Below are 6000 nucleotides of genomic sequence, written 5' to 3'. Positions count from 1 at the left end.
TTTAAAGCTCAGATGGTGTTGTTACCGAACCAAACTTGGATCCGCTCACTCTCACGCAGTAAAGCCAAACTACTGACATTGGGTTGCGGTGAAGGAAAGTGCAGTGTTTATTTCAGGGCACAAAACAAGGAGTTCAGGACAGCTAGTGCTCAAAACACCCGAGCTCCCCAATGGGTTTCACCAAAGCATTTTTAAAGGCCAGGTGAGGGAGGGGTGTTCCAGGGTATGTGATGGTGAGGTAACAGGGTGGTGTCACAGGGGTTAACATTATCAATCCTTAGCTGCCAGTAGGTCTGGTCATGGTCATCAAGTAGTTAATTTCTTCCATCTGGTGGTGGTTTAGGCATCTGTAAAACAACTCAGGAAATGTGCATCAGATACTGTTCCTTCAGTACTGCTGAGAGGAGCTACAGCAGAGGGTTGGGGGGGTCTATTCCCAGAAGGCCCCATAGGATCCTGCTCTGTTACAGTGTCAAATGGTCTGGGTTTAAATCTTGGCTCTCTTTTCAGGTGGGTGGGCTTCCCATCTTTTGCCCCCGGTTACTCATTTGTAACTTGGACCTCCAACCAGTTGCTGTGAGAAGTAAATGAATCCATCAATGCATGTAAGGTACTTAGAACCATGCTTGGTGACAGTAATTAGAAAGTGCTACATAAATATTAGCTGCTGATCTTATAGTATCTTCCTCAAGCATTTAATTGAAAGCCAGTGGACAGGACAAAAAAATAAAGCGAAGAATTTGAAGCCATTGAGTAACTGTTGCACCAAAAATCTCAGGTACTCTCAGTTACAAGTGGTTACCTACCTAGACAGAGGGCTGGGCTTATTGGTGGGAACTTCATGAACATGCTGCTTATAAGGATGTTCTTGAGGTTAATGGCCAAGGTCAGGAGACAATAATCTCTGTAACAAGTCAGAGTCATCACTGTATAATTTTGAGGACAGAGAAGCAATAGCATAGATTAGTAAGTCTCTTGACAGGGCCAAGACAGTGATTCTCTTTTTCTTCCACTGTCTAATCTCTTCGGCCAGGCAGGGGACCAAAAGGGGACCACCTCTCTCTCTTGACCATTTCAAGTCACTCATTCATCCAACAACGATTAATTAATTGTTCACCTACCCTGTGCCAAGTACTGCAAAGATGAGTGAGACCCCTACAGTCTAGTAGGAGAAACAAGAGGATGCATTAATTAACTCAACAATTATTTACTATCAACCATCCATCCATCGGGTACTATGCTGGTTGCGGGGTATAGTGAACAAAAGAGACAAAAGCTCCTCCCCTCGTGGAGCTGACATTCTAGGGAAGAGAAACATAATGCATGAAATAAGTATGATGTGTATAGTCTATCAGATGGTGATTAGTGCAAAGAAGATAAAGCCGGCGAGGAACTAGGGTGTGTTCCTGTAGGGTGGTGGACTGGCTGTACTTTTAATTTGAATAGTCAGGGACAGCTTTACTGACAAAAATATAAGAACGTGGGGTAACTAACCTAAGGATATGCCCAGAGCATATGGGGGCCTCGTTCCAGGCCCTGTTGAAGAACTCAATACTCCTGAGCGCAAATTCTCAGAGCTCATTCCTCCGGCCGCCCCGCCCGGCTCCAGGGGGCGGGGACGAATCAAAGGTCCCGCCGCCCGCCCTCTTCCCTCGCGATCCCCGCCCCGGCCCGGCCCAACCCGCGGGGCTTCTACGACTCGGCAGGCTGCGGGCGCGGGGCGCGAGGCTGCAGGGAGGTAAGTGCGGGCGGCTCGGCTTGGCTCGGCTCCGGATCCGGCCCTGACCTTGGGGAGCCGAGCCCGCGCGGCTCTTTCTCTAGGGGACACCCTCTCGTCTGCCCCTTAGTCCTATGGGGTTCGAACGGGTGGGCTGCCCGCAGCTGGACCAGCGGCCCCATGGCGTCCCCTCTTCGTCCGCGTTCCCAGCCCCCGTCTCTGTCCCCCCGACCCCTTTCTCATCCCCTCTCCTCCCCCTTCCCACTGCCACTTCCTTCCCTGGCTGTTGCTAGGGCAGTGGGTACCTACTGTCCTCTCCCCGACCCTTTGCGCCCTCTCCCCACTTCTTCATTGTTTGTCTTCCGGTTTCTCCTCCGGGTGCGCTAGGCTGTCCGTGGCCGGGCGCTGGGGCGTTTTATGTGCGTGGAAGGAAGGCGGGGGCCGGCTTGGAATTCACTCTCTGGGCTGGACCAACTCCCCATCCCTGGGGTACGGGATACTGGGCCCCGAGCTTGTGGAGGAGGCCAAGCCCCTCGGGAGTTTTCGGCCTGGGTGGGATGACATCACCGCTGCTCACGGGGCCTCAACGTGCGGATCCCAGACCCCTTCCCATCTGCACCTGACCGGGAAAGACCAGAGGGCGGTCTTAGAAAGGCGCTGGTTGTAGAGTGTTCAAAAAAAACCTCTCATTGAGAGTCTGCTCTGTTCAGAGGACTGTTCAGAGGGACGGATGCCTTGGGATCGATGCCTTTAAGAGATAGTCTAGTTGGAGTGGAATGAAATATTGCTGTTAGGTCAGAGAAACAGCTGAATAAATGTAGAGTAAATTAATCGTTTTCCAAAGCCACCGCCAATGAACTCTTCTCGTAAAGGAAAACAGCCGGGAGAAGGTGAGCCCAGGCAATTAGAGAGATCTGAGAAATGCGGCCCAAGCCCCCAGCTGCTGCCCTTAGCTCGCCTGCTTTAGGAGGAAGCCTTATGGTTTCCAGAAGTGCTTTTCTTTTTGTTCTTTTTGAACCCTCAAGGGGACCAGAGGATTCTTTATTCTTAATCAGTCTCCTGTTAGCCACTCCACTTCCTAAAAGCCTTTGCTGCCTTGCCCTGACTCCTTTTTCAATCTCATGCCTGTCTTGTGATCATTTGTTTTTTATTTCAGATTTTTATTTTAGAAAGAAATGATGGAGTACCTTGTCTTTAATTTGCCTTCTTATTACAAAAATGAAGGTACTGGGCTGTAAGCACCGGAAGATACAGAAGGATGGCACCTCTGTTTTAATTGAATAGACTCAATTTCACTGTATTTAGAAAACGAAATTCAAAATGTGCTGAAGTTGTTAGGAGACAAGTGCTAACAGTGGTGTCTCATTTTCCTAGATATGAAGAAATAACATGTTTTATAGCCATGGTTTTTGCTTCCACCATAACTGAAGTTTACCCTTTTGAGCACCTTTTCTTACTTTACAAAACAAATTATATGTAGTCCAAATTCAAACAAACAAAACCTGACTGTGGAGTCGGCAGAGCAGGGTGGTCCAGGGCTCGGGCTTGGGAGGCAGGTGGACCTCGTTTGGAATCTGGGCTCAGCACTGTTTCTCTACTTGACATTCAGTGCCTTCTAGTCAAAGACCTCTGGGAACACAGGTGGAGTTGAAGGGGATGGATCATTGCTTGCTGAATGAGGAAGACTTCGCTCCATGGGGAACCCTGGGCGTCTCCGTAACTGAGTGCAGAAGGGAGTTACAGGATTTGGGCTTGTAGGCGATTTGGGGGAGAGTTTAAGGAGCTAGGACTTTGCTCTGAATTGGGTGCTGTCAGAAAGTGAGGGAAATTCTCTGGAGTATCTTCATAAATCTTATCTGAAAGGAGTGAGGCTAAAACTGTGGTTGGCTGAGAACCGCAGTCACTTGTGTTTAGAGTTGGTGGGGATGGTGGGAGTGTTGGGTCATTTTTGTGGTTTGGACAGTGTTCATATTTTGTCTGTGGTCAGATAAGACTATGAGAGGTCTTGTTTTGGTCTTGATTTATCATGACCACAGAGTGCCCTTGCCAGATGTTGACATTCTGTGATGTTCATGTTCTCCAGGAAAACACCAGGCCAGTGCCAGCAACCCCAGGGCTAGCTCATGGTACCAGGCAGGCTCTTGGATGTCAGGGCTGCTGCTTTTTTTCTTGTTATCTTGGGCAAGTTACTTAACATCTTTGAACTTTGAACTTTCCACATCTGTAAAATATGGACAGTGCGTACTCAGGGTTATCATGGAGATTAAATGAGGAAATGTGTAGAAAGGACTTAGCCCGGTACCTGGCACACAGCAGGTACTCGATATACAGTTGCCCCCCGCCTCCCTCCCCTGCCCTTTTAGTGGATTTCAGTCAGGTTTCTTTCCCAGAACTGTTTACGCAGAGGCCCAATGATCACCTAGAGCTGCCCCAGAGAAGAATCCTGAATTGGGTATTAGGAAGAAGTGGGTCCTTTGCAACTCAAAGATGTGATCGTTCCATCACTCTGAATCTGTCTTGAGGATGGACACAAGTGATTGTAGTATCTTCTTATGCTATCATTACCTTGGCAACTATTTTTACGAGTCTTTGTTTCCAGGAGCCAGTGGTCCCAGTTGACCATGTACTCTTCTGTCCTTGTGTTGTTGTCTTGGTTTCGTGGTCTCTTCCTCTTATGTCTTTTGTCCAGGAGTCTCATTCAAGCTTGTATATCCTTACCACCTTCACTTTGGCTCTCTGAGTTCTAATCTGCTTCAAGCTGGGAAGCCACATAGGCAGACAAGTAGGAACTGTTTGCTAATGGAATTCTTCAGGCCCCAAATGAGAGAGCCCAGGATCTTCGGTACAGCTGTGAAGTGCAGTGGGGTTTTAGGCCATGAGCATTTTGAGCTTGGTCTTTCATGAGGCCATTTTCGTCTACTTCCAGGTTGGAGCATTTTGGAAATTTGAATCAGAAGTCTAACTTCTACTTGAGACATTATTGTGCTTGTCTGTGACAGGCAACTTGGGTTCTAGATCCTTTGGTGGGCCCTGGGCATATTATTTAATCTTTCCTGGCTGGACAGTTACTTTAGGTGTTTGAGAGTCAGACAACAGCTTCTTGGCTCCCAATGCCACATGATAAACTGTATTGTATTAAATTTCTAGCATATATTGTACTTTGGCTCATCTCTCTATTCCGTTGAAAGATCCTAGGAATAAGGAAAAAAAACAATAGAAAATGGGCTAAGGACACAAACAGTTAGGAAAAAGATATATAAAAAGGCTTTAAACAAAAGATGCTTGATTTCACTTGTATTAAAATAACATGACTTAAAACTATACTGAGGGACTTCCCTGGGTGGCGCAGTGGTTAAGAATCCGCCTGCCAATGCAGGGGACACGGGTTCGAGCCCTGGCTGGGAAGATCCCATATGCTGCGAAGCAACTAAGCCTGTGCTCCACAACTACTGAGCCTGCGCTCTAGAGCCTGCGCGCCACAATTACTGAGCCCGCACGCCACAACTACTGAAGCCTGCGTGCCTAGAGCCCATGCTCCACAACAAGAGAAGCCACTGCAACGAGAAGCCCGCACACTGCAACGAAGAGTAGCCCCCGCTCGCCTCAACTAGAGAAAGCCCATGCACAGCAACGAAGACGCAATGCAGCCAAAATTAATTAATTAATTAATTAAAAAAAGAAAACAAAATATATTGGCAACTGATTTACACGACCCCACCAAAAAAACAGAAAACTATACTGAGATACCATTTCTCACTTATGAGGCTGAAAAAAGATACAAAAGATTGATACCATACTCTGTTGCTGAGACAGATACTTTCATACCTTATTGGTGAGACTGCAAAATGGTACAACCTGTAAATTATAGATGCATTTACCATTGGTCTAGCAATCCCTCTTCTAGAAATCTCCCTTCAGATACTCTTGCCCATGTAGGAAGAAGACATACATTCTGCAGTATTTAGTGTGGCATTTTTATAATAATAAAAACTTAGAAATTACCCAAGTGATCAGCAATACTGGACAGGTTAAATAAGCAATGGTACATCCATGTGAAGGGTACTATGAAGCTGTATTATGCAGAAGGTTCTAACCATGGAAAGATCTCCAGGATATATTGCCACATGACAGAAAGTAAGATGCAGAAAAGTGTGTACACTCCTTTTTACTTATATTTGTATAAAGAAACAGGAAGGTGATATACCTGAAGGGGAGTGGAGTGAAAAGGTAGATGGGACCTGGGTAGAAATGGGATTTCTCGGTGTGTATATTTTTCCATAGTT

The 6000-nt window shown here is 46.8% G+C and overlaps 1 protein-coding gene across 1 annotated transcript in view; it reads left to right on the top strand.

Moving 5' to 3' along the window:
• The first annotated feature begins 1673 nt into the window (after window positions 1-1673).
• GSDME (gasdermin E) overlaps window positions 1674-6000 on the top strand; it is a 68009-nt gene continuing 63682 nt past the window's right edge. The window contains 1 exon segment of the mRNA XM_060108274.1: window positions 1674-1738. The gene's annotated coding sequence lies outside the window, so the exon portion shown is untranslated.

This window comes from Mesoplodon densirostris, chromosome 9 (genome assembly GCF_025265405.1).
Source record: "Mesoplodon densirostris isolate mMesDen1 chromosome 9, mMesDen1 primary haplotype, whole genome shotgun sequence".
Classification (NCBI taxonomy): domain Eukaryota; kingdom Metazoa; phylum Chordata; class Mammalia; order Artiodactyla; family Ziphiidae; genus Mesoplodon; species Mesoplodon densirostris.
Note: the sequence above shows the minus strand (reverse complement) of the source record. Positions and strands in the feature narration are given on the sequence as shown.